Raw genomic sequence first — 14,165 nt, 5'->3', positions numbered from 1 at the left:
TACCTAATTGTATTCATAATTGTTGCATATATATAGATTCTTCACATCCAAGAGCATTATTGAGTTATGTAGATGTAATTTTGTATTCTATACTTACTTGTGTTTCTCTTTGAACAATTGATGAGAAAATATACTTGTTATGATAGTTGTACCCATTTGGAAAATATCAAATACTAAATGGGACAAATAGATCCAATCTTATAATCAAGGGTGCAAAGTAAGAAAAATGTGCTCTTAAAGTTTTGGAATTAATTCTGAGATAAAATGGCTTTAATATAACTCAAGTTTCAATCGAGAAAAAAATGTAGAAAAGCTAACCAAATAAGTCACCAATAGTTGAATTCAAAGAAATGATAATAATACTGTTTCTAAATGTAATCCATAAATTACTAACACTATTCTAATAAATTAATCCAAAATCTTGAAAGTGCAAACTTCTATTTACTTTTTTCTTTTCCATTAAAAAGAGTTATTAGTCCTAGAAACATACTACAAAAGTTACTTGTTTTCGTGGTTGATGGTTTCCTTTTGGCTTTTTATTTTCTCTTTTTTGGGGATAATAAGTGAGGCTATGGAACCATTTTTTTGGGTCTTGGGTTTTTCTCTTTATCTGATAACAACAATGGATTCTTTTTCTTTTCCTCTATTGCTGAGGTAATGTGCTACAAGTGGAGGATTCTTAGATTTTTTTCCTCTTTGTTAAAGAAAGTTTCAAGACCTTCACTAAGCCTGTCCACATGTTAGGTGCACAATAATTAAGGTTGTCATTTTATTATGTCGGACGATGTTAAAATAGGGCTCTATTCATTTAAAAAATATAATTGTGCGGCCTTTTCAATTCCAATCCCTTAGAGATTGGAGGTACAATTTTGGCTATTGTATATTCCATGCGTGACAACTTTGTAACTATAAAAAAAAAAAAAAAAAAAAATTTTTGGTATCCGTATCTCCCTAAAAGAAGAAAATGCCCCCCAATCCTCCCATTTTTGTGACTTTTTTTTTTAAACAATATTCTAAGAAATTTGCTAGTGGAAATTGTATTAAGATAAATTATAGAGTAAAATATAGAAAACCGTCTTATAGTTTTGCCCAAGTCAATAAACCAGCGTATAGTTTCAAAATATCCACATAAACCCTTTGTGGTTTGAATTGATATGGAAAATGAATGGAGTTAACCTCTGTTAACGACTGTTGATACACACGCGAGGCAAATTCATGCAAGTCATCAAAAACATCATTGGTTAGATCTACAAGTCATATTATCATACCAAAACTCACCTTTGATAGTCAAATACATATGTGGCTTTAGGGCAAATATCTTTAATCTCTCAGAAGATATATATATATATATATAGAGAGAGAGAGAGAGAGAGAGAGAGTAAAATTGACAGATTGAAAGTTGCAAGATCCTTTCTTCCAAGAAGGAATGTCAGGCTCTAACATTACTGGTGGAGAATCGAGGGATTCGAGATATGAATGGAAAATATGCTCCTACGAGAACAAAGCAAAAATCAAGATTGTAGAGTCTAATAAAACCTACAAAAGAGATGTTGTATTATGTTTGTAAAGTAATTTTATTAGTTTGGTCATTATATAATCCAATAAGAAGAGATGGAGTCGACAATGAATCCACTTGTCAAAGTTGTTTGATGAAATGGGAAGGCATGATTGATTTTGGTTTAAGGATGAAAAACGTGAAGGTAATTTGGTGATGAACCATGACAAGGTTTAGCGGGGAATTTGTTAGAAAATGAACAAAATCAGAGGTATAGTTGGGATGTTAAAGATGACCTTGTTAGTGTGTTTGTGTGTTTGATACTCGTCATTAGTTCTTGCTTGGCTTAGATAATATTAGCTCTACAGTATTGTAATGCAATGTGGCAACTGATTATCAATGATTTGATAACTTTCTTTTGTTATGAATTGTTCATTCTAGAGTTTACATTGTTCATTTTAGAGAATACATTGTGTTCTACCTAACGATCTTCAATCAAATTTGGAGTAGAAGTCTATTATTGATTGAAATTTAGCTAAAGAAAAATCAAGACAAGCTTAAACTCAAAACACCCGATCATGCAAATACTACCTTTACAAAATGCAGTCATTCAAATACTGCATTACAAAATGAACACCAAAAAGGTAAACACCCAACAATCACATCAATATCATCATTACAAGAGCAACATCAAAAAATTAGACCTATTCTTTTCTTAGAAGGCAAAAATTAGAGAACACTTATTTTCCCAATGTTGAAAACAAGTGTAACATGATTAAATTGATGGGAAAAAATTGATCAAATTAACTAATTCAGCATAGAAAAATAATCAATATTGATCTTCATAACTAGTCTATAACATATAAGGACTAAAATCTGTCCACAATAAAAAATACATAAAACATTAATTTTTGTTCGATCTCTTTCTCTTCTCAACTTTGCTAGTACTAGTTCAATAATTGTTGCTACTTGTTCTAGTATCACTACCAAGTTGAGAAGATAAAATTGCTGCTTGAGGCCCTGCTACATTTGCTATAGAAATTGTTCCTACTTAACTGTTACATTGTGGTGCCTATACACATAATTGAAAAGTCGGCTAGATTAGCATTTCACTATCAAACGATAACTCTTTGGAAGGAAATGTGCCCCCATTGAATTTGCAGTTTCTCAAGTAAGCCTCTTTGGTGTTGCAGCTGTCAATGTATCCTTCCACCTTCAATCTTGCTGCTTGGATGGCAGCAGTAGCATGAACATATGGCACTCTAGTCAACTGGAATTCCCTACATGTGCAGGTCTTGCTAAACAAAGACAGATTAACAACATTAGTTACGTTAAAATTATCAACTTCATAAGAATGTACTCTATCAAAGGCTAGAATACAATGTCTACTTAAAATCTTATTCCTCTCAATTTTTCATCAATGTTAGAACACAGACATCCTCTATATTTTTACATTTCCTATATTTTCAGTGTGACTCTTTGTATCATTTTACTCATAAAGAACTCTAATAAGTTATTTATTAGTTCATCTCATGCTTTTAGAATATAAATTCAAGTTGTTGATTGTAATGTCACTCCTTGCTGATATGCTCATAATGGGTTCTAGATCAAAATTTATATGGTATTCTCCTAAGCCAAGTAGATGCAGTTAGCTTGTCACCATCATCAAGATCAGCTATCTCCAAATTTGTTATCACCCTATTGAAATCCTGTGCAATGTGTCCCGCCCCATTTTTTAATAAATAAATAAATGGTTTAAAAATGTATTTTTTGATTCAATTTGTGATTGGAAAATGAATTGTGATTTAAAAGAAAAATTGGTCTAAATGGGGGTTTGAGAATGCGACGATTTGACCCAAAACTATAGTTTAAAAAGGGTTTTTGAAATAAAAAATCGGAGTCGCCACTTGGTAATGAGTTAAGGTGTACCAAGTCACCTAAAAATGAATTTTTAAAGAAAAAATAGGAAAAAGTAGTAAGAAACCCCTTTTAAACGACTCCTAGTCCACGTAAACCAACGAAAAAAGGTTCGGGAATCACATTTGACGAAGGGGAAGGTAAGGATAAAAATCCAAGGCACCCCTTCGACCTAACCAAGGCTAGTTGCGTGATTTAATCAAAGATTTTCTTGTTTTAACCAAAGAATTTATTACATTTGGATGTACTACATGAATGCAAAAACCTAGACCTAGGGGACATGGGGGAAATTTCTCTTCAAAGGTTGAGTGGTGCCAATCACATTAATTGTGAAGCCCAATAATGATCCTTTGGAGAGGTCACACATAATCCTAAATGACGTAAAATGAGTGGAATGCATGCCATGTGAAAACGTGAGTTTGTGTGAAGTGAGAAAAGTAATAAAAATAATAAGATGTAAGTGGAGGTGTGCAAATGTATTTACAAGGTAAGGTGAGTAAAGTAACAACGTGAAAATGTATGTGAGATAACATAAAGTGCATGTGTGCGAGTGATGTTATAAAAGTGTGAGTATTTGAGTGAAAACGTGCAAAAGTAGTGTGAAGTGAGAATGTGGAAAAAGGGTTAGAATATAAAGTAGAAGTGTATGTGATAGCGAATGAGTAAAATGCATGAATCCTATAGGAATGCATCAAGACGGGAACGGGGAGTCCTAACTTTGTGACTTCAATTTTCCCTTTGATTAGAAAGGAGAACTAGCGTGCTAAGGCTATTTTGTAGCCAAACTCGCTCGTTTCCCTTATCGAAAGGGGACTCTCAAGCAAATGTACCCTATAACTAACATGAGGTGCAAAAATCCTAAAATGAGGGGAAAAGGAGTTCGAGGAGCATGCCAAATGATAAAAACTAAGAAAAATGCATGAAATGGAATGAAACATACAAGCATGGACTCACGATAGGAGATGACCTATTGGGTCTAGCATTGGACTAGCCCATTCTATGAATTCCTACTAGCGTTGGACTAGTGGAAATGTACATTCATCCATCACATTCATTCATGGCTATGGAAAGCGAGTAGACATGCCAAACACTCATAAACATATAGCACATAACACTTAGCATGCTCGACTAGATGCAAGGGCCTAATAAAACAAGTAACACATAACAACAAAAGCAAAGCAATCAAGCTAAAGGACCTATTACATTTGCTAGCTAGGCACACGTCTTCAATAGGTCTTCATCAAATGCTCCTCCAAGCCCTATCTATTACAAGCCAAGAGGTGTACACATACCCCATAAAGAATAACTTAAATAAAAAGTAAAAGTAAAAATGAAATAAATGAAAGGAATTAAGGAAAGGCAAGGGAAACAAGTAAACATGCAATTTTCACTTAGCACGTTAGATCACATAGGGAAAGAGACGAAAAAGATAAAAGAAGTTTTACCTCCCTTGGAATGGTGTCCAAATGAAAGGAATCACTTATTAATCCTCCAAAATAAAAGAAAAGATCAAGGGACCAATTTATTTGAGAAATAATTAAAAATTAAAAATATGCAAACACAAACTCACTTGGTCATAAAAACCAAAATATGCAAACACAACTCACTTGGTCATAAAGACCTTAAAATCATGATTTAAGTGCAAATTAAACAAAGCATGGAGGTTAATTGAAGCAAACAAGCAATGAAATTGAAAAATTAAAGTTTCCAAGGACCAAATTGCAAATATTAACAAAGCACTCAAGCCCAATTTAAACATTTTAGGAACTTCAAGGGGGCCACAAGGGGGCCAAAAGTAAAGAAAGAACCAAGAAATGATTCAAATTGCACTTACTCCATGACTCAATTGTAAGAGAATGGAATGTGATTGGGCCTTTGTAACATTACTAGAGACTAGAGGGAGCAAAATGCTAAATTCAGAAATTACTTTCATGCAAAAACATGCAGCCACGTAAAAACTTAGACTTCTGCAACAAAAAAACGAAACATGCTTCCTTTTGTTTTCCAAGTTTGCTGCAATTTCCAGCCGCAGCTTTCTATTCATGCGGACCAGATTTTTTGATTCAAATGCACAACCTTGATCAAATATTTTTAGCCCAGCATCACGACTCCAAACCCAGCAACAAACTACCTAGTGACCACAATTCAAATGACCAGAAAACTTGGGAAGACATCATACAAGATTCTGGAAAATGCATGCAAAAACGATTCGACAACCTGATCATTTATTTTTCAGCAAGCATTCAATCGTAACTCAAATATTTCTAGACCCAAACACCTAATCCCAACATCACAAATTCAGACTAACCCACTTCATAGTTATCACCATTCGAATAAACAGGAAACTTAGCAAGATCTAGTGCAAAAATCTGAAAAGAAAAAAAAACATACAACATGATTCGGCAAAACTGAAGTGGTTTTCCTTCTACCATTTGTGTTGAAATTTTCATCCGTAAGCCTATGCAACTTCACGTGATCTCAGCACACAAGATTCATATCACAGCTTTGAAACAACCCCAAACAAAAACATGGCTGAACACCTCTAAATAATACAATTGCTAGAAAAGTTTCATGCAAGCTTACAAAGAAAATGAGCTCCTACAACTAAAAGAGAAGTTTGCTATATTTTTGTTTCCATGATTTGCTGCAACATTATATGACAAATAGCTAGCAACAAAGTCTGATCTCCAAGCTCTCATTCAGTGTTTCAAACTCATTCTCAAGATATCATGCAAGGGGAAGGAAAATCTGGGCAGAGAAGGGCCATAAGATTAGATTTCTGCTGGAAATTTTACAACTTATTTTCAAGATAGCAGCAGGTAACAAAATTCAAACAAACAGCAGTCTTTTCAAGCCAAAACAAACTTTATACATCTCATCATCTAAAACCATCCTTATGCACCCCTCCAAGATTTCCAAACCAGATTATGTACAAAGGAAATCAAAAGAGCATTCATGAACTTTTACAGATTTCTGGGTTTCATGTCAAACAGAGGGAACCAAGCTCCAAGCAAGCATCAAACTCTATTCTAGCAATCAAAACGCAGGAATTCGACATCCAAACATGAATAAGAACCCAGAATTTCTGGTTACACAGACTAGATGTCATACGGTATGAAAAAAAAAGTGGAAGACTACCTGTTCGTTGCCTGGGCTCAATGAAGATCAACAACCAAACCTGGCCCTGGATTCAACCGTGAGAACTCAAGAAAGTGACGCTGGTTTCTAAAAAACAACGCCCAGGCAGATCATGGAGAGTCCTCGCTCTTTCTTTTCCTTTGCTGATGACTTTCTCAGCCTCTCTCTCTCGCTCTGCTTTCCTGCCCCTCGCTTCTGATCTCTCTGTCCAGCCCAAGCTCTCCCTCTAGCCCTCTCGATTTCTTCATTTTTTACCGTCACTCTCTCTTGTTTCAGATTCCCTTCTCCTTTGTTCAGCTTTTTCTCTCTTCCTTTCCACAGCCGAAGCCCTTCCTCCACTTTTGTTTCCGCCGTTACCCTCCAAAACCTCCCTGTTTTCTATCTCTCAAAATGGTTCCCTTCTGTCTCTCGGTTCCTCACTCTTTCACAGCCTCCTTAACCCTAGCCGTCAAAACTCTCAGCAGTTGTTACCACCAAACCCCCCTGCTCTCAGCTGTTGTTTTTTCCTCCTCTGTTTTTCTTTCTTTCCGATCCTATCCTCTCTCCCTTTGCGGCTCTCAATCTCTCTATCTATTTATCTGGGACCTCCCAACCCTAAACACTCAAAACATCTCTTCTACATTTGCAGCCTAAGGTCTCCTGAGCCCCTCCTTGCAAAGCTGCGAAAAACGCAGCAACAATGTGAGAACCCGTAAAACCCTAATTATTTTCCTAGGGTTTATTTCCCCTTAATTGCATGTTTTCTGCATTTTCTGGCGTAGAAATATTTTCTTAGTGAATTTTATGAGCAATTATAGTTTTAAGATGATTTTCCTAGCATTGGAGAAATTTTAGAAAATTAAGAGTAAATAGTGGACGTGGGACCCACTAGTGCGAAAAGTTCGGAAAAATTCGGCCAATAAGGTTAAGTTTTGGATACTGGAGTTAATTTATCGGGTGTTAAGAGATAAGTAGAGGATGTTATTTGGATTGGTATGAGGGGGAAACAAAGAGATAGAGATTCATTTATGAAGTGACAAGTGTCACCATTTGATTGGTTGGACACTATTCACTTTTTGACTTTTTTTACCAAGTGATTAAATATCTTAAAATTTCACAAAAATCACCATTTCTTCTCTCTCTCATGGCCGAACCTCTTGCAAGGAAAAGGAAGAAAACTTCTCCAAGTTTCAAGCTTCAAACTAGCTCAAATCTTCCAAGAAAATTACTTAAACTAGTTTCTACTCCATAAATTCCCTCTAGTTGGTGCTAGTAAGTGATTTGGTGAGTTTGTTTGAAGACTTAAGGTGTCCAACATCTTCCTCTCTCTTGTTTACTTGGTAAGTGGTATATGAACACCCTCCTATATCTAATGATGCTTATTTTATGCCTAATGGTGGCTATTGTGCTAGATTGTGGATTATTTCTTGGTTTGAAGTGATTTGGTTGAGTTTTTTATTTTTTGAGGAATTTTCTGGTTTCATATGATCTTGATGGTGTGGTTGTTTTTGATGGTTGGTAATAAGGGGCTTTGGCTCTAGTAGGTGCATATGATAGGAAATTGCAATCAATTTTGAATTTGGAAGAATTTCTGGAAAATTAGGGTTCTTGGTTGAACATTCTGTCCGAAATTTTAGGTCATATATAGAGGCCGAATTGGAATTTGCTCAAAACATAAAAGTTGTAGGTATTGATGTGTTTGAGGTGCCTGTAAAATTTCAGGTCATTTGGATGAGTGTAGAGTGAGTTATGCCGTTTTTACTGTAGCTGTTCTGTTTTGATCAGAATGCGAAAACTGCGATAGTAATTGGCCCTTTTGACTGGAATTGGTTTGGATTTTGAAGTTGGTGTCTTCTGATGAAATGTAGCTGGATGTCTTAGCTAACTTATGCCTTTGGAATTTCGGCATTTGGACTTGTATGGACTGAGATATACCGATTACAGTTTTCTGTGTTTTGCAAACCTGTTTTGGTGATTCTGGTTTAGTGTTTGGCATTTTTGACCTAGTTGGGCCAGGAACTGGATTGAGTTACCTTCTACATTGTTGTAGCCCTGTTTCATAGCTTCGAAACGGTGGGTCTTGCACCCCCATCCGATAACCGTAGTGAAAGTGGTGTCATTACCGCATTATGAGGTCAAATACATTTTTTTGTTAAGGCCTAAGTTAAAGCCATTTCTTAATTTCTGGTTACCTATGATGCTTATATATGCATATGAAACCTTATTGGGGTTGTGGTTGGCATTGGTTTATGACTCGTTATCGAGTCTCTTTTAGGGCTTGCTTTCATTTCGGTTGTTTCCTAGTTAACTTTTGTACTTGTACCACTTTGAGCCTAGTGAACGGCTTTTGGGAAATGAGATGAATTTTGTGTGAGATGTTGGGACTGATTTGAGGATAGAATGAAGCCTTAATGGCTGGAAAAGTAAGAGATTTAGGGGAAGTGCTGCCCGATTTTCTAGGCCGTTTGGTTTCTTTAAGTTAGGTTTGCCTTTTGGTAGAATGAAAGGCTTTTGGGTTGTTTGCGCCTAGGTCTTCATGCTACCTTTTCGTTTCCAAGAAAATCATGTTTTGCACCCTTGCATTAGTAATTATTTGGCGAGGTATACGACTTGTAGTCGAGCCTCACATGTGCATTCTGTTTACTCGATTCTGGAAGTAAAACCTTCAATTGGTTTATTTTGATTATTTTAGGGTTTCTTGGCGATTAAGGCCAATCTGAAGTGAAAACTTTTGAAGTTGAGCCGGTGAGTGTACCACTCCCCTTCATTGTTGTTTAACTTGATTCTGCTCTGCAATCTGTTTATTTGTTCGAGACGAGGGTGTACTTTATCACACTCGTTCTCTAGTCTGATCATATGCCAATTTACTATGCAAAATTTGAATCTGTTATCTATGTCTGCATCTGTTCGGATTTCTATGACCTATGAGCTCAATCCTGTGGCTAAGTTATTCGAGTCGGGCCGGCAAGGGCCTGGACGATTAGATAACGAACCACGGTAGTCTGTTCGGGGATTTTGGGTATTGAGACCCTTGATTCCGGATATACTCGAGTATTACCATTTCTGTTCGGTTACGGTGAGCGGGCCCGGTAAAGGGGTGTTTGGTGGACGGAATTCGGTGTAAAGGGGGATCTACGGACGCGTTGGTTCTTTATACGTTGACGGAGAGTCAACCGGTTTAGATCAAGTACTGCGCTGGAAACTTGGCTCCTTAGAGCCACCCGTATCCTTTTGATTTGAATCATTGGTTCCTTTGCTTTATATCTGGCATGTGTACTTGATTTGCTAAACGTGAAATGCCATGATTTTAATGCTATCTGTTTGGTACCTCATTGAGCGCAAGCTCACCCTTTTCTGTTCCTTTTGTTTTCCTTACAGGAAAATAAACACTTTTGGCCTGGATTTGATAATCGGTTGCCGAACTGAGCTAGTTGGACATATCTTTTGTATAGCTCACTGTTTTAAAACCCTAAGTGTACTTTTGGGGGCGTTTTCTCTTTTGATTTGGCAAACCATGTGTATATATTAACTTTTGAAAACTTTTGTATGTCATTTTGATTTGTAAACGCTAAAGTTCAGATGTGAATGTTTGTTAGCTATTTCGGTTGGGTTCTGACGGGTCGGTTACTATTCATGGCCGACTCCGGATTTTATTTTTTTTATTTTGGGTTATTTTACCATTTTGACCTGTTTACGCTCGTTTGTAAGTTCCGGATCGCTATAGATAGTTCTGGTTTGCATCGTTAGTCCTGGCGAGAACTGAGCAGGCTGTCCGCTAATCCCTTTGGTTCGCCTTAGGGGAAAGTGGGGCTGTCACAAACAATGTCGCGTATTCACTTTTTTTTTTTTTGAGATTAATTTAACAAAAATGATAATAAAAACTAAATAATAAAAAACAACAATTTTACATCAAAATAAACAAACTAAAACAACAAAATTGCCATTTTCAATCTTTTCTTTCATTTTTCATTTTTCATCATTTTTCACTTTTTCTTTTTTTTTTTCACTTTCAAGAAAGCATTGAATTTAAATTACAAACGACTAAATCATATTTTTTGAATGCTTTTTCATTTTCTTTTTTCCTAAAATGTCTAAAAATGAGATTAGTAAAACCAAACTAAAATAAATATCAATAAAACTAATAATAAAAAAATAAAGTCAAAAATTTGGTGTCTACACAATGGCTTAGAACTTCTTCCTTAGATCTGTACTTTAAACCATAACTTAAAGTTGTCAAATAAATGTTTGAGACAAAATCTATGCTCTGTCCCTAGAAACAACTCTTCAATGGCATGCATTAAGCCTTTTACCCATTGAAAATGAATATATAAGAAAACCTACATTTCTCTTTGTAATGTGATATATCATCTCTTTTAAGAAACAGCTCCAACTATCATAGGTTTCAGCATCAGCCATAGTAATTGGAAATAGGAGCATGTTCTCATTTCTATCTCTCCCTATTATAGTCAACAGCTGATTTCCAAATGGACTCTCTAAAAAGCAACCATCTAAACCTATGATAGGTCTACAACTTGTATAGAACCCTTGAGCCGTTGCACCTAAATCATAGTAAATCCTTTAGAAAGTGAGTTTCTGATCAAGTGTCCTATCAATTTGTAAAGTTATATGGTTATTTGGATTGTTTTGTTTAACTATAGTAACATAATCCTACGAGTTATCATGTTGCTATGCATCATTACCCTAAAGGTTATCTTTAGCATTTCTATTAGTTTTATTTGCTTGTTTCTTGCTGATGTTAAGTATAAATGTCCTTCTAATATCATTCATAACTTGGCATTGGACCCCACGGCCATCGCGGGTGCCCATATTATAATTTTTTCATGTATTTTTGGTTTTTTTTTATATAACCCACAGGTGTCCGCATCCGTTTTACGGTTTGCGAATAATCCTGTTCGAGTCGCGTTGGGCCTCTTGTAGGGAGAAACTCTCCCAACGTTGTTTTTTCCATTCCCATGGGTTTCGAACCTGAGACCTCATGGTTAAGGGATGTAAGCCCCTTTCACTTGCGATATGGTTGTTTATTAGTAATTGATTTTGAATTACATGTGTGATATTCACATTAATTATATAAGAGTTTTTAGAAAGAGTATGTTAAAATTATTTAAATTTGTGTATGAAACTAATAGATGAAAAAATAATATTAATTAAAATTTCCTATCATGCAATCAAATATTGCATTTTGGGATAAAAGTAATAGTTATTATAATGTTGCTGAATAATGAGGAATATAAAACAAAGTAGAAGGGATGATAAATAGAAGGTTATTATTTTCTTGTATATTATAGTCAGTTCCTTGATAAACAAAGTAGTGTTAGGTTTCTTGAATGAAGTCTCGGCTGAAAATCTATATATCATAGTCATTTCATTGAAGTAATGTGAAGAGAAGGATATTCCTTTCATGCAATGAATGTCTTTGAGCGAAAGTTGACCAATTGGTTGTTATGTAGTTTTTCTCAATGAGAAAAGTCCATACTTTTAATCTATTGTAGCAGTTTATAGTGTTATTGACGTCTTTTTCTATGCAGCAATGTATACCTCCTAGAAGCATCTGAAATAACAATATGTATTAACATAAGAATTAATGTGTGATGATGTAGCTGAATTCATATATATGATAGAGTAAATTTATCAGATTTTTAAGGTCGTTACATGTGAGGATGACAAAAAATCAGAAGTGTGTCATCAGATTCTCTGTTTCTGTGAGTAATACTTTGAAGATCATCAAACTTTGTTTAGATAAATGATGATGGATAAATAGTTGTTGATTGTAATTAGCAAGCAAAGTATATGCGTTAAAGGTAATACCACATTTAGGAGATAGTTCTTTGTCCTTTAATAATATATTCTACTCATAGTTGATCAAATAGTTGTGCGGACTATAAACTACGACTCTGAATACCATGCAGCTTATATGCAAAAAACGTAGTATTGACTATCTTGTAAGTTATGATCTTCAACAAATTTTATCTATCCAAATAGTTTGAAACTTGTATCAAGTTGAAAAACATAACTTCAATCATAAGAGCAAAAAGTAGATAAGTGTAGATTCATTAAGAGCAAAAGCTCAATATAAGGAACATGAGCAATAAATACAGTTGCATTCACTGTAAAGCTGGAGTTAAGCAACACCGAGGAATGTAGTAAGAAAAGAAGATGAATCATGAACACCAAGATATAAAAAACAATTATAACTTGATATGATTAAAGACAAAATAAAAAAATAGAATAACAGCATTTAAAGGAAAGCAGGGAAATGTTTTACCCAAATGAGTGCAAAGCAGACAAAGTGAAACAGAGAGAACAAAAGGATGGCACAAAATGAAGGTTTAAGAAAAAGAGAAACGTCTAACTACATAAAGTAATAACTCAAAACGAATATAATAGTTGTAACCCCACTGCCAAGAATAGTCAAAGCAAAAATATAACGGTGAGAAGGTCAGTCAAAGCAAAAATATAATGGTGGGAAGGTCACTAAAGGTAGTATATAGTAAAATAATGATTGAGCTAAGGACATGCAATCATTAAATGCAGATTTGATAGGTAATCGCTAACAATAGAAAGAGCATGCGTTTTGGCTGAACTAAGCACATGCAAGCATTAAATATAAATTTGATAGGACAATATACAGTAAGAAAAAGTAAATCTCTTATAATTGCACCTCCACTATCACAACAAGCTGCAAAAGAACTTGGCGAAGAATAAGAAGATATCATTGGCAAATGACAAAAAATGGCAAAATGCGTCAAGAAACAACCATTAAACCAGCGAAAAAAAATAAGATTGAAAATAGGAACCAAAATTGAGGATTGCAGCAGAGAAAATCAAAGGCAGCTGACCCCACGATGAGGTCCATGGCAGGTAATTTGACAAAAGAGGACAAAATGAACACTCAAATTACAAAGTAACTAGCGAAATTTACTATTCCCAACCCTTTGGCGCTTTATGTATTTAGAGATTCAAGTTTGGTTGCAATTAAGGTCATCCCTCATATTCTCTTGAAATTTCTTAGATAAGTAATTAGAAATGACATGTTTGTTCCAGTAGTTACTTCCATAGTGGTGTTCGCTTTTCAATGTCTTAATCTGGAACATAATAGTCCCCTAAACTTGACTTGCATGAATCTGCCAAGATAATGATACATCTATGTAGTATGTTACATCCATATAAAGTTATGTTTCTTTAGTGTGTAGTGTCAAGTATGTACTAGTAGGATTCTCTTTATGTACTAGCAGTAATGCTTTATTTGGATAAATCAAATCTTATCAATTAAAGTTTTTTTTTTATTCCTGATTTTCTAGACAAGGTTGGATGTGAACAAAGAAGTGCGAATGAAAATATTGGAGATGGCTAAATTTGAATGCTCAATATAAGAGTATTGATATAAACCATTAACTAAATTTAATTAATAAAAGGTGCACCAAACACCACTAAACAGGCTTAAGTAGAACCAGATGTCAAAGTTTGCTCTTTTTTCTTATGTGTATACATTAATATTAATCAAATTGTAAATCTAAGTCTTGTATTGATATTAATTAGATTGTAAGTTTGACTATTGTAAATCATAAATGGATACATTGTTGTTATAAAAGCACAACTATTATGTTTTGGCAAGATG

Source organism: Coffea arabica, chromosome 10c, assembly GCF_036785885.1.
Source record: "Coffea arabica cultivar ET-39 chromosome 10c, Coffea Arabica ET-39 HiFi, whole genome shotgun sequence".
In the NCBI taxonomy this organism is placed as follows: domain Eukaryota; kingdom Viridiplantae; phylum Streptophyta; class Magnoliopsida; order Gentianales; family Rubiaceae; genus Coffea; species Coffea arabica.
This window is presented reverse-complemented; position numbering follows the sequence as displayed.